We start from the raw sequence: 15271 nt of genomic DNA on the forward strand, positions 1-15271 counted from the left end.
CTTTGGTTCCAATTTCCACTCATGTGGGTCCATGAGATTTCTACTTAGGTCGTTTGCCAGTGAATTTAGCTTGCCTGGCAGGAATTGAGCTTGTATGTGCACTTGGTAGCTCAAGGCTGTGTTCCACAGAGCCATGGCTAGACTGCAGAGAAGGTATGAGTGGGTTCCCCCATGCTTGCTTATGTACCACATGACAGTGGTGTTGTCTGTTTTTACCAATAACTGTCCTGGAAGAATGTGGTCCTTGAAGGCTGTCAGGGAATTCTGTACAGCTAACATTTCTTTTTGATTGATATGCAGATGCATCTGACTCTGGTTCAATTTACCCTGAATGCACTGCCTTGCCAAGTGAGCCCCCCATGCATAGTCTGATGCATCTGTTGTTAGGGTTTGGGCGGCAGGGGGTAGAATGAATGGCAGTCCCTTGTTGTGGTGGCAGGCCTCTGCCCACCAAAGGAACTCTGTCTTTAAGCAAGGAATGATAGGAATCATTGATTCCAGGTCCTGTGAATGTTGACACCATAAGCTTTTTAGATACCATTGTAGTTTCCTCATATGCAGTCTTGCATATGGAATTAGTAGAATGCAAGAGGCCATGAACCCCAGGGCTTGCAAGATTTTCCTTGCAGATAGCTGGGTCTTTGTGGCCAGTAGCTTGAAGTAGGCTGTCAAATAAACTTGTTTCTCTGGTGTGAGGTAAGCCATCTGGGCAGTTGTGTTCAAGCTTGCTCCCAGGAATACAATTTGTTGGCAGGGTACTAGATGAGATTTCTTTTCGTTTATGGTGTACCCCAGAGAGGTTAGAAGTTACTTTACAAATGCCAGATGATTTAGTAGCATATCCTGGCTTTCTGCCTGAATTAGAAAATCATCCAGGTATGGATATATTTGAATATTTCTTTGCCTGCAAAATGCAATGACTGGAGCTAGGCACTCTGTGAATACCCTGAGCACAGTAGACAAGCCAAAAGGAAGTGCAGAGAACTTGGAGCCAGCTCTGAAGCGTAGGTATTGTCTGCAAGATACCCTTACTGGAATGTGCAGGTAAGCTTCCTTTAAGTCTAAGGTTGCCAACCAGGCATCTTTGCCTAGCATAGGAAGCAGCTGCTGAAGTGTTAGCATTTTGAATTTTGGGATTACCAAAAAGGTGTTTAGAATAGAGAGGTCCAGGATAGGTCACCAGGAGCTGTCTTTTCTGGGTACCAGGAATAGTCTTGAGTAAAAACCTTGTACCCTTTCTTCTGCTTGGACAGGTTGAATAGCCCTGATACTTAGAAGAGAGAGAACCTGCTGTTGAGCCTCTGCCCACTGATTTGGGGGTAGGTCTGGCCAACCATTTGGGGTTGGTAAGCTGTGGAAGTGGAATCTGTATCCTTGGGAAACTATATTTAAAGCCCATTTGTCCTGGGTAATGAGTTCCCAGTTCTTTGCATGCAGTGCGATCTTTCCCCCCAAAGGAGCAGGCAGTCGAGCAGGGCTGAGAAGGTTTAAGGTTAAGTCATTGTGACAGTTTTCCATAGTGGGGAGTCTTACTACTTCCAGCTTTGGAAGTGGAAGCCCCCCACTGCTTAGGCCTGTGAGTACCTTGAGACTGTTGCCTAGGTGGTCTGCTGTTCCTGGGCTTGGACTGAGAAGGCCTGGAAGAGGCAGGAAAGGGCCAATTCTTAGAAGGCCAATGCCTACTGAATCTGGGAGGCTGTACTTGCAGGAAATCTTTAACAGTATGCATAGAGTTAGCTTTTTTTCTCCATCTTTTTGAGGACGACTTCTGCTCTGTTGCCAAACAGGTGATCTCGGTTTAAGGGAGTATCCAGTAATTTAGCTTTAACATGATCTGGCAAAATTTGCTCCTTAAGCCAAGCATGCCTTCTAAAAACAGACACAGTGACAGCAGCCCTGCAATATGCTTCTAAAGAGTCAAAATCACATTGCAAAGTATGTTTACCAACTTGTTCAGTAGAATGCATTAAATCCTGTAATTCTTTATTTTCACCACAGTCAGGAATCAACATCATTTTCTGTTTACGTAATCGCATAATATGTTGTTGATACTTTAACATATGAAACTGGCAGTTTGTGGCCCTAATTGCCAAAGTAGCAGAAGTGTATACCTTCTTACCCATCTGTCCAAGGCCCTGGAATCTCTGTCAGAGGGGATAGGGTCTTTGGCAGTAGTAGCCTTAATGCCTTTAGTTCCCTGTGAAATGGCCTCTGGGTCTGCAGTAGGATTCTTGAAAAAGAACTTGTGAGAGTCAGGTACTTTGTAATACTTATAAAACAACAAGCAAGAAGTGATAATTATAAGCAGCAACAACAAAGACCAACAGTGAGTCCCAGCTCTACTTTCCAAAAGGATAAAATTTATTCCGAACAAATCTTGTCTCTAGCGCCTCGGCCAACAGCCTTTACAGAGTAAAACAGTCAGACATATAAAAAACTTCCCAATATATACAAAATGAAATAAAACAATTAATTAATTATACAATCAAGTAATTAAGTCTCATTAATAATACATCTTTAAAGCTACATTTCTTAAATAAGACTTTGCCAATTGCATTCCTTATTCATACCATATGGTTGTAAAGTCCCATATTTCATGATCAAGATAGATTCTTTTTGTCTTAATATATTTTTCTGCCACTCTATATTATTATAGTAAAGAGGAACATGTTCCAATATGGAAACTTTTATATGATCTATATTACCAAAATGTACAGAATTGAAGTGTTCAGCAATAGGGCTGTTTATTTTATTATTCCTTACATCCCTAATATGTTCTTTAATTCTTTCTGCTAACGTTCTTTTTGTTTCCCCTATATAATATTTATTACAACTACAAAATATGGTATAAATAACACCCTTGCTCATGCATGAGTATCTAGTTCTTGTAGTGAAATTCTTTCCATTTATTTTAACTACTTCATTTACTATATGTTTGCACACAGAACACTTTCCACAGGGATGGGTTCCTACAACCTTCATATTATCTAAACTGTTAGTGCAAGGTTTTTTATAAATGCTGTGTACTAGAAAGTCCTGAATACTTTTACCTTTTTTATACGATGTAATTAATTTGGTATCTTTCAGAGATAAAATATCTTTCTTCATGAAATTCCAATAGTCCATAATTAATTTATTAAAAATAGAAGAAAAGTTAGTGTATTTAGTAACAAAAAACATTCTATCCTGACTAGGTTTCACATTATTACGACTATTATACTTATAGTTGTTATCAAGTATATTACTACTTTTTTTATTTCCAAATACTCTATATAGACTATTTTCTACACTTACTGGATTATAGCCTCTAGCATTAAATATTTCAGCTATTTTTAATGCCTCATTATAAGCTACTTCCATATCAGAGTTTAGTCGCTTTATTCTAAGAAATTCCCCATAAGGAATAGATGTTAAAGTATGGCAGGGGTGACAACTGTTACCCCACATCTTCCAGCTGACTTCATCAAACTTTCTGTGTATACCCGTGTGTATTGGAGAACCTTTATTGCCCTTTAGAGAGATGTCCAAAAAGTTAACTTGGCAACCTCGTTGTACATCACTAAATTTAATCCCAAATTTATTATTATTTATTATATCAACAAAGTCTGTAGATGCATCAAAATTATCTTTACAAATAAAGATAAGGTCGTCGATAAATCTAAAATATTTCAGAACATTATTTTTAAAGAATGGTACTCTATACAGAAATTCATTCTCAAACATTCCCATAAATAGGTTCGCATAAGCCGGCGCAAATGCGGCCCCCATAGCTGTACCTGTCAGCTGTTTATAGAGAATGCCATTGAATTCAAAGATATTATTAGTTAAACAAAATTCAACTAATTCTAAAATGTAATGAGTTTTAGGACTATCCCCAAAAAAGAATTTAATGGCTTCCAGGCCCAATGCATGGGATATATTAGTGTATAAACTCACTACATCCACAGTGATAAAGTACATTCCCTCAGACCAGTATATGTCCTTAATCTTTTGAAGGAAATCATAAGAGTCTTGCATATATGAGGGTAACGTCAGAACTTGTTTCATTAAAATTTCATGCAGTGAAGTACAAAGGTTATAAGTGAAATAACCAAAAGCTGAGACAATAGGCCGGCCAGGTGGTCGGTCTAAGTTCTTGTGAATCTTAGGTAAGCAGAAAAACTTGGCAACTTTATTGTTCTTAATAATTATTTTTCGATCTACATCTGTTTGAGTTAGATAGTGTAACCTAATACCTTTTTGTAGTAGAGCATTAAGCTCTGCTTCTGCCTTTTTCAAAAAGGTTATATTGGTTTCACAATACACAGTTTTGTTGTCAAGGTGTTGCATACACATGCTATAATAATCACATGAATTTAGTATGACCAGTTTTCCCCCTTTATCCGAGGGTTTAAAAATTATATTACTATTCTTGCTTAGTAACTGTAGCTTTTCCCATTCCATTTTTGTCAAATTATAAACATGCTTTTTACTTATAAATCCTTCTAGTTCTTTATCTAGTAATATATTTAACATTGATTCAAACTTCAATATATTAGCATTTTTACGTGGTGGAAGAAAACAACTAGTACTTTTCAACATATGGGTATCTAATAAATCATATGCATTATTTCCACCTTCCTCATCCGATAAGCATGAGTAAAAGCTGTCGTTACTCTCTAAGTCACTATCAAATATTGAAGTTATCTCATAGTTAACATTACTAACAGAAGTATTGTCTAACCTAAAAAAGTATTCCCTTAAGTACATTTTACGGCATAACTGAAACAGTTCAATTTTAAGCTCATATTTCTTAGGTATACAGGTAGGTACAAACTTGAGGCCTTTTTCTAAAATAGCTATCTCAATGTCATCAAGTTTGTAATTTGATAGATTAACCACATAGTTACTATACAGATTATGTCCATCTACCTTTCTTATAGTGTCCATCGCCCGAGTCTCTATGGCGTTCTGAGTTGGTCCAACCCCTTTTCCTCGTATTGACATAATGTCCATTTGATTCAGGATAGGTTTTTCGAAAAGCTTCCGAATTGGCTGCCCCTGGTAATTCCGGAAAATTGTCCCTTTCGTCTTCTTCCCATGACGAGGCCCCGCTTTCACCTGACAGGAAGTTCTTGTTTGAATGCTGTTCTGAAACCGGATTTCCCTTCTGAAAGGAGACACTCTTTTTTCGGCTTCTCTGATGACTCGGGAATACGAACGCCCTCTTGTGTTCGTAATCCCGTATGTCTCTTGTCAGTTTAGATTTTTTTCTATCCACTAATTCTTTCTCATAATTTATTAGCTTCATGTTGATATTTAAAAGGAAATTCTCTAAAGTAGAGTTGGATGTAATATTCACTAACTGTTCACAAACTTGTTTAGTTTCCACAACAAGTTTGTCTTTTTTCATATTGTCCCTTTCAATCAAAATTGACACCCATTCTAAGCTGCACCGATGTGCAGCCGCTATCCATCTTTCATGAAATTTAAGCTCCATCTCATTGGTTGCTACTTTGTAATACTTGTCAGGTTTCCTGGGAGCTGGAGGTAAAGTGTCTGGGCTAGGCTAGATTCCAAGAAGGCATCATTTACAATGTCCAGGACAGGAGAGATAGCCAAAGGCCTGTGTTGAGGTAGGAGTAAGAATTTCCTAAGCCTCTTTTTGCAGTGAGAGTAATCCTGACTTTCCCAGCGGAAATGCTCCCTAAGAGTGTGCAAGGTTTCATCAAAGGAAAAATCTGCTGGAGGGGAAGCAGAGGGAATGGAGTCCTCTGCATCAGAATCCTCATAGGTAGATAAGGGCAAATCCTGGTAATCAGAAGAAGCAGAAATTGCAGCATCCTGATCAGAAGAATCAGAATGAAAAAAAATTCTAGGTCTCAGAGAGGGAAGGCTGGCTTCCCCTAATTAAAGTAATACGATCTTCAGCCATTCTTATCATTTGTTTTTTAGGCATATGGGCCTGACCATGCAGTTTGGACATCAGTTTTCTAGGTGTGGGTCGAGTTTTAGGCCTTGAAGAAGAAGATGGCGTCGGTTTGAAATGCAAGTCCATAGGCCTGAATATACCTTCAGAAGCCAATGCCTGCACAGCAGCTCCGGACCCATCCAAGGCAGAGACATCCGCAGGTTCCATAGTTGAAGAAGCATCTCGCGGCATACCGGACTCTGAATGGTTCTCAGTACAGGCCTGCGAATCTGAAGTAGCGGGTATCAGGGGCTGCGAAAGCACCTCACTGAGTACCGGTGAACTGGTGACTAGCGTAAGGGAAGTGTTGTCGGCAGATTTGGACTTATGCGGTCTGTCTCTGTCTTTATCTTTATGTTTTTTCGGAATGTCGGTAGTCAGATGGCTTACCGAAGTGATTTCTGGATAATTAAACCGAGTACCGAAATAGTTTGCTGCAAAAATGGACCACCGACGAATAGTTTGAGGATTGAATAAGGCACAAAACCGACAGCGAGGGATGTCGTGGTCTGGGCTTAAGCAAGGAATGCAGTACAGATGAAAATCTTTAAGAGGTATTTGCTTTCCACAGGTAATACAATTATTAACTTTTACTGACATCGGTTTAGAGCAAGAAAAAGGATCCCCAACAGGGTACTTCACTTTTTTGAAAACTTCGGTTCTGAAACTTGAAAAAAAAATTTCAGGAGTTGGCCAACCGTCACTTCCGAACTGCTTCTGCTTCGGACACCGTGCGGCAAGGAAGACTGATGTAATGACGTTGGCTGCATGCTTTATACCGCTGACTACCTGACGTCATGGAAGATGAGAGAGCATCCAACGCAGGACCCAAGACTTTGATATTCAGGCCAGCTGAGGGCTACCTGCAGACAGATAACCCAAATGTAATGACTGCAACAGTGAAACACGAAGAACATCTAAGTTTGTATTGTAATTACAATGCCCTGGGCATGAAATACTTCGGCCACAACTCTCTACCGCCACATAGGGTCCTTCATTTATATATTTACATATCTTGCACATGTTACATTTTGTCATCCTAGAACATTACTTTTGACTCTTTGCAACTGTTGTTATGCCCCATATTGTAAGTAACTTTTGGGGACTCAAAACTTCTTTCAAACCTTCACCAAAGTACAGGTCCCAATATTTATTCAGCAATTCTCTAAAGTTTTCTGTCTCATGGTTGTATGGAAGTATTAATTTTCTATCATTTTCCACTGTATTTTTGCCAGTTAGGGATGTCCCTTTTGGGGTCAAGAGAATGGGAATAAATTTCTCTGCTCTCTTTTTAAAAACTTCATTTTTGACTTTGACTAAAATTCTAGTCGGGTATCCCCTTTCTCTGAACATCCCTATTAGTTTATACATTTCTTGCCTAAAAATATCATCACTAATTAATCTAGAGATCCTCACCATTTACCCCTTAATCACACTTCGCTTCTGATGTGGGGGATAACTATTGTAATGAAGTAGGGCATGTGAATAAGTTTCTTTCCTGTATATAGTGGAGCCTATTTTTAAACTGTCTTTGTTCTTGTATAAAGAAATGTCTAAAATAATCAATTGTCTACATTCACTTTTCACATGAACTTCAAAAATGTGGTAGTATTGCTCAAATAATCAATAAAACTGACCACTTCTTCCTCACTACTCCTCCAAAGCAGCAGTATATCATCAAGGTACCTGTTCCATGCACTCACTCTGCCATAAATGTGGAAGAAAAAACATACTTTTTCTCCCACTCTGACAGAACAAGATCCACATATATGGGGGCACACTTAGATCCCATTGTCACCCCAGTAGTCTGATGAAAGAAGAATTCCCCTTCAAAGTACAGGTAATTATTTTGCAGGACCACTTCGGTCAGTTCCATCAACAAATTCCTTTTCACATTGTGTATGCCTTCTATATTCATTACGGCATCATCAAATAACTCACTTCCTTCACAATGTAGAATAACCGAAAACAAATCAATGACATCAATTGTCACAAACATGAAATCTTCGTTTATACACAACTCCATCAAAACCTCCAAACAATGCCACGAGTCCCTAAGAATCTGTTTTTGTAACTTATAGCTTTCTTACAGTGCAAGTCTATGTATGCTGCTATGGGCTCTGTCTTTGAATTCCTTGCTGCCACAATAGGGCGCAACGGGGGGGGTGATTAAATCCTTGTGGATTTTGGGTATACCGAAAAGTACAGGAATTACTGGTGTTTCAATGGTCAAAAATGCAAACTCTTTTTCATCTATTACTCCGTGTCAATAGATCATATAGAAACCAATCAATTTTTAAGCCCTATTGATCTCTGTGAGGGTAGCTACCTCATATGTGCTTTGGTCATTCAAAAGATCTAGCATTTTTCCAGCATAATCCACTTGACTCATTATAACAACCTCCCTGCCTTTGTCAGGTTTCATAAATCTATACTCTGTTAACTCACGTAAATTGTTCAAAAACTTCCTTTCATTCTTCGATATACTGTCTTCTTTTATTACCTGAGTTTTTAACATCGTGCGTATTTCTTTTTCGCAAATCTTTTCAAACTGCTCTATTGCTGAGTTTATAGGTGGCATGAATGAGCTTCTCCTTTTAATCAAATCAGTTTTAACTACATTATTGTTGTTTCTAGTAGAAAAGAACATGGCCAAATTTAATTGCCTAGTATACAGTTTGAGGTTAATAAGCATTTTTGCTATATCAATTTTGAAATTTGGAACAAATGAAAAGCTTTTTCTTAACAAGCTCATGTGAAAGTCATCAATAACAAAATCAGAAAAATTGTATACTGAAAAACCATCAATGGTAGTCACAGACAACACATTGCTGTCTTCCCCAGAATAATTAATATCAAAAATGTCTGTTGTTGATATATCTTTCCCTATGGTCTCACATTGTTCCTCCTCCCAAATTGTTGGGGTGGGTACCAGTTCTTGTTTTGATTCTGGTAACCTTGATGCCCCTGTTTCCTGTTCTGTAATCTCTGAGATCTCCTCAAATATGGTGCCTCTTCTAAAACATTATTTTCTCTAGGAGTATTTATTCTCCTATTAGTATTCACATTATTCTTTCCATTCTTATTATTTTGCACAATGTCATTAAATTCATTAAATAAAATAAGTTGGAGCAGGCAATGGATACACAGTCTTGTTCACATAGTCATTAGTGTCTCTTAAAGGATTCCTTTGCTTTTTCTCTAAGCTGGTTTTAACAAGTTTATCTGCCTCTAAAATTATTTTGTCACACTGAGATCTATTACAGTCAAATAAAAGATTGTTTGTAATACTGTCATTTAATTCTGTAAGCTGTTTCTCAATATCAACCGACTTACGTTCATTTTCTTTGATTATAATCCTCATTATGTGCATTCCAGTTCGGGCAAACAACTCCAACAGTTCTAGGTGCATTACAGTCTTTTACAGTTCCATTTGAAAATTTCCCTATCATTAAGCCCTAGGGAACATGTTGCAGCTCTAATGATCTTTTTAAAAAATAAATTGTCCATTTGAACATTTTTCAGCTTCCTGGTTAACTTCTCAAAACCATTCAACTGCTCCTGAAATGTACCAAGCCCTTCATTCCTTCCAGGGGAGTCAAAAATGACATTTCACGCATAAGTAGCATTGATCAAAAATCTGACACCACTGAATGAACTTCATTTGATCTTACATTCACTGTTGAATTAATCAATATGTTACTCACTTCTAAGCCATTCTGAGAATTGTTGTAAGAAGTGTGTAATATAAATAGCTCCATCTGGCTTGATGTTAGAGTAGTTCTGCCCACAGCACCAGCAGCAGAACCACGAATTTGCTGTTTTAATATCGCTACCAGCTCACTCAGCTCTCCAATAAGCTTCTCCATAGCCAGACTGATAAATGGGTCGGCAGGGCGATAACATAACCAAACCAAGTTATAAAAACACCCAGAGTATTAAAATACGAATTAAACCAAACAAAATATGCCACTGCCAGCCAATAAAACAGTCCAAGCTTTTAATAATTGTTAAACACTAAGCGCTTTCACCCAAAAACATCCTGGGCTTCTTCAGAGTGTGTAACTTAACAGTCAGCCCATTTAAATACACACTAATCACATGATCTTACAATTAAAGCATTAAAACAAAATCTCATAATAAAAACTTTTTCTAACAATATTAAAATGTACTGTTAAAGCACATTAAATAACGATGGAGAGCTGCTGCAAACTTATCATAGAAAAATATATGTAAACATGAATAATAATTGCATTTACATAAATCACAATTACAGTGACTTTAGTTTCAAGACACTAATCACATAGCAACTTGGTGGTAGCATTTAATCTAAGCTGCCACTCCAACTCAAGTCTCTCAAAATTAATTTTTATATCACATCCTCTCTGGGAAGGTCTATAATAAAAAATGTGAATTTCCTAAAGTTTTCATAAATATGTGCTAGACAATGAATACAAACTGTGTTTCCTTTAAAAAAACAATATTTTCTTTAAAGACAGTTTCATATTTAATAAGCATTTTCTTTATAGATTCACTTCCAGGATGTATCTTTTTTTCCAAACTTTAAAAGATTTTTACTTTGTCAATTTCTAACAAGAAAAGTTGAGCTTCTAGCTTTGAGTAGTAGCAAACGTCATGTTTGTTTTTGTTCCATAAAAGCAACTTTCTTCATCAGCAACTTCGGGTCTATATTACCAAAGCGAAAAACCCTATGTGCGAATACCAAAACATCAACCCCTATACCGCGAAAATCCCGAACACACTAAACCACAAAAAAAAAAAATATTGAACTGCAATAGTCGGCCAACCCCACCACCTGCTACATACTACCCACCCAAACAAAATAAATAAACCACATACATACACTAACCAAACCCTACTTCTAACCTAAAGCACCAGAACCTTACCTCCAACAGTACACTAAATCCCACAAACACATCTATGCACTCTCCTTAACCCCTCCCTAACCCCAAGGTCCGTAACTACCGCACACTTCCCCTACACACATACACCCAAACAAAATAAATAAAACACATACATACATTTAAAAAACACCTACTTCTAACACTACACTAACTCTTACATACATTACCTATCTATGCACTTACCTTAACCCAAATCCTAACACTAAATTCCTATCTATCGCACACTTACCTTATGGAGCTATACCGCAGACGGGCCAACCAAAACAAATCGACATTTCGAACTTTGCAGTTTTGAACTTTCGCGGTTTACGTACTTCGTGCAATACGGGTCAACGTCTTTATATTCGCCTAAAGGAATCTTCGTTCTCATAATAGGAACCCGCAACTTCAATAGTTTTGTGTGTTCTGCAATTTTTTACATAAGTACAGTCAGCTGAACAATGGTGCAATTTATTTCTCTAAATTTATGTACATGCAATGGTTATATCTTATTCATTTAAAGTCCAACTGGGTACGAACACCACTTTTCAGTAAAGGCCCAGGGAGAAAAGCTCCAGTACAATGTGTAGAACAAGGGTTTTACATAGTATCAAACCTATGTATAAACAAAGTTTAACAACACTGCATAAAAAAAATGTACAGAAAGGTGAACTCGACATATACTGCATGCATGATATTGAGACAATACATGTGGAAAATGGCAGCATCTACAATACAGATTATGATAAAAAAAATCACAATTTGTCAAACACATTTCACAATATTCTGGTAGCAAGTAAAAGAGAGGATATTTCTAGAACCGTATAACACTATACCCATAAAGTATGCCCATACAGTTTCATCAGAGCCAAAAAGTAGTGAGGAAGAATTCATAAGACTCCACAGAGTAGTTGCTATGTAGTGCAGGCATCCCACACTGCCAGTATCCAAGTCACAATTCTCAGGCTCACAGTGCATTTTCACGTGCACTATGAAATGATTACCTTTTTGTTTACTTAACTGCCACGCACCATGTAAAGGAAATGGTTGCTCTGGAGAATCTGCATTTCATTCCTTGGCAACAACATTTTGTATACAATCTGTATTAATATTAATTTCCCTGAGCTTTTTAAACACAGATGTTTTGTAAAGATTCTGCTTTTACTGTTACACATGTTATATGCCTTATTCTGCTACAAGTATAACATCAATTTTGCTTAATCTTCATGCTCTAGTGTAGTTAAACATATCTCAGAGTTAATTTTATATTTATAACAAAAAATACTTTGTTTACTGTACCTAAACATACTTAGTAAAGATATTTCAGTATTGTCACAGCTTTTTCTTCCCTACCAACCCTACCGCATATTATACATATCTCATCTGTGTTTTCCTAGTCAAAGCGTGTGTTTTTTCAGCAAGAAATTCTTATTAGCCTGCATGACCTCAGCTAGACATAAAAGATTCTGCAGTTTTCACTGCTGGTCCATTCACACAGTTGTCTAGTCTGAGACTGTGAGGTCAGTAAAGTGCTACAAACATCTAAAGTGAAACTCTTTTCCAAAGAGATGTTTGCTGGACAAGATCAGGAATTAATTTAGCAGTTAATACTACAGAGGTACTTGCTAGGTTCTTGATCTTTGAGTATTGCAAGAATCCCAGCCTTACATTCACTTGGCAGTATGTGGCCTTGTGCTTTGTGTGTCTGAAACCCAGAGGCGGGAGACAAGGATATGTTGGGACATTTATACGACGGCCCTATCCATGAGGGACACGGGTACTAAACTTAAGACATGCTTGTCCAAGGAAAGAATACTATTACACATTTCTTGGCATTTTGTTTTAGTCCATGGTTTTGACATCAGCTATTTGTTTGGGAAAGGCCTTCTTTGAAGGATCTTTGTGTCCTCTGCAAAGTTAATGATAGTGCCAAGTTTACAGTCATCTATAAACTTGGTCAGCCTTAAACCCATAGCATTTTCTTTCACCTACAAAAAGTAAATGCCAATGAGGAGAGGCCTAAGGTCGGAACCATGGGGTACACCACTAGTGACAGTTTTTTTTGGAGGATGCATAGCCCCCCACCCATATTTACCGGGTTCTTTTTGTGAGCCAATTAGCTATCCATTGAGTTACATGGGGATTTACATTTAGCTGGGCAGGTTCATCTATGATACCTGCATGTGGGATAGCACTGAATGCCTTTGTGAGATCTAGATATGCATTGTGTACTGATTTACCCTCATCCATTGCTTCAGAAGCATTGATGAAGTTGTCAACCAGGTTAAGTTAGCAGGATCTGCCTTTGATAAAGCCAAGCCAGCTTGGGTCGATATCAGGGGCAGCTCGTGGCATCGGACTGCAGCCCCCTCAGCTAAAAAAAAGAAAATGTACCTTTTTGTGTAGCACAGTATTATTTTTTTGGTTTACTTTTACTTAAAATTACTTTCTTTGTGACAGTTTGTCTCCGAGTCCGCGACTCAGAAGTATGCGTATTGCAGCCCGGGGGTCTAATTAAGGCATCATTGTGATGCCCAGCAGTCTATGCGGTTCCAAACCACATAGAATTGGAAGGGGCTTGGACTGCGACGTCCGCAGGCACGTACATGACGTGCTTGCTGGGCTAAAGGCTGCTGATTGGTTGTCGCTCTCTTCCCGGGCTTTATGTGCTGGGAAAACAGCGAGAATCAAACAGTTGAAGCCAGTTGTGGGATTGATGCGATCGTGACTGAGTCAGTCACACAGGAAGGATTTTAACGCTGATGCCGATACTTATTAATTTGCCATTGGATTTTTTTTTTTTTATTTTGCTGAAGAACAGAAGAAAGAAGTAGTAAAAGAAGAAAGAAGTTAGAAGAAGAAGAACAGAGTGAAGGTGCAGAAGTATACCAGCTAAGTAGGAAGGGTAAGCTAAACGGCAGGGAAATATTAGAGGCTAGCATTGCTGCTTCACAGCTACTGTTTCTATTATAAGGTTTCTAGATGAAATGCCTTTGTGTGGAGTCTGCATTGTACCCCAAATGAATTGCTGGGTACAACATTGCTATATTTCTTGGAAAAGTGCAAGCTTTTAATTGCCTAATTAGAAGCACTGTTTATAGATATGGATCTCATAAGAAACTAAAGACTTTAGTAGGTCAAATTAAGAAAATAAAAAAAAAAAACTCAGGAAAGATGAGAAGTTGAGAAGGAACTCAGGCAGCATGGTACCACAACAAAGACAGGCTGGTTGTTGTTCTAATGATGGGAGATAAGACATTGTCTGAACTAATATAGCTAACATAAAAATGTTCACATCAATGTACTATATGATTTTTTAGCATGAGAAATCAAGTTTCATCCTCTTCTTTTTGCCTTACAACTCAGCTGATAGAATTCAGTCATTGAGGTGCCACATATAATCTGAGTCAGCTGTGGGTTTTGAAGGTGTTTAACAATAGCTATGCACACACATGATTCTATTCTACTATGTCAAATTGCACATCTGTGATTTACACAAAACCAGACTCATTGTGGCTAATGTGAAAATACCAAATTACCAGAGTGGGCTCTACCATCAGTCCTGCAGCAGGAAGGTGGTGTTATAGAATTTTATCATTATATTATCTGCAGCTATAGGGATGTGGATTTATGGGATCTGGTGTTTCAGCTACAGGTAAGGAGTGTGTGAGTGTGTGTGAAAATGCCCTATACTGGTGGTTACACTCATGGTGGTGTGGGTAGGGAATATCTCAGGCTTGAACCCTGTACCTTGTATGCAGGTGTTAAAGACCTGAATTCCCTACCCACCACCATTTGTAAAAAAAATTGCAGATTTTTGCCTCATATTTGATCTGATCTGTTCCTCATAATGTCTGTGGTTTGTAAATGTTGCAATGCTTGGTATTTGATGGTGTAGTGGTAGCATTGTTGCCTCACAGCTGCAGGTTCTCAGGTTTAATTCTTGGCTGGGGTGCCTTCTGTGTGGAGTCTGCATCTTATCCCTGTGTTTGTGTGGATTTGCACTGGTGTCCTGCCATTTTACAAAGACATGTGTCTACAGTATTTCTCCCTGGGCCTCTGCTGAAAATTGTTTTTGTTAGGTCAGAAGTAAAATTGACAGGCATTTGAATTTCAGACTTCATATTCTTCAGAAAATACATAGTAAAACAGCCTTTTATTCTAGCAATAAATATATAGTAACACAACCTTTTATTCTAGCAATTTTCTAAGTTTATAAGATGACTATTTGAAATGTGTCCTTATTTTGGGACTGCATTACCCTGTTATTGGCTTTGTCCAGGTTTTTTGTACTAAGGTTGACAGCTATGGCAAGAACTGAATTCACTGAATATGTTTGAGGGCTGTATTCCCTCATTACTGGGTTTGTCCAGGTGTTTTGTGCTAAGAGGTTGACAGCTATGGAGAGAACTGAATT

The sequence above is a fragment of the Protopterus annectens genome, chromosome 9.part0, assembly GCF_019279795.1.
Source record: "Protopterus annectens isolate FY-2018-M chromosome 9.part0, PAN1.0, whole genome shotgun sequence".
Classification (NCBI taxonomy): Eukaryota; Metazoa; Chordata; order Ceratodontiformes; family Protopteridae; genus Protopterus; species Protopterus annectens.